Here is a 297-nt window from a genome sequence, read left to right on the forward strand (position 1 = left end):
TGTACAAGATCAGACTGGTCTAGTAGTCTTAATCTTGTCTACTCTAGGTAGTCCTGTACTCTTAGGCTCACTCTATATACTCTACTCTTGTCTCACTCTCTCTCTCTGCCTGTTCTGCAAGTTCTGACTACATTCTGGTGCTTGCATTCTGTATTTCTGTTGTGTAGGATAGTTGTAGCCTGAGTCCCCTCACTGAGCCTTTGGGTCCCCTCTATGCTGTTGCTGACAGAGAAAGGAAAAACAACAGAGAACTCATAGATATTTGATGATGGAATGTCAAAGATTATGACCTCAGAT

This window comes from Fomitiporia mediterranea (assembly GCF_000271605.1).
Source record: "Fomitiporia mediterranea MF3/22 unplaced genomic scaffold FOMMEscaffold_5, whole genome shotgun sequence".
NCBI lineage: Eukaryota > Fungi > Basidiomycota > Agaricomycetes > Hymenochaetales > Hymenochaetaceae > Fomitiporia > Fomitiporia mediterranea.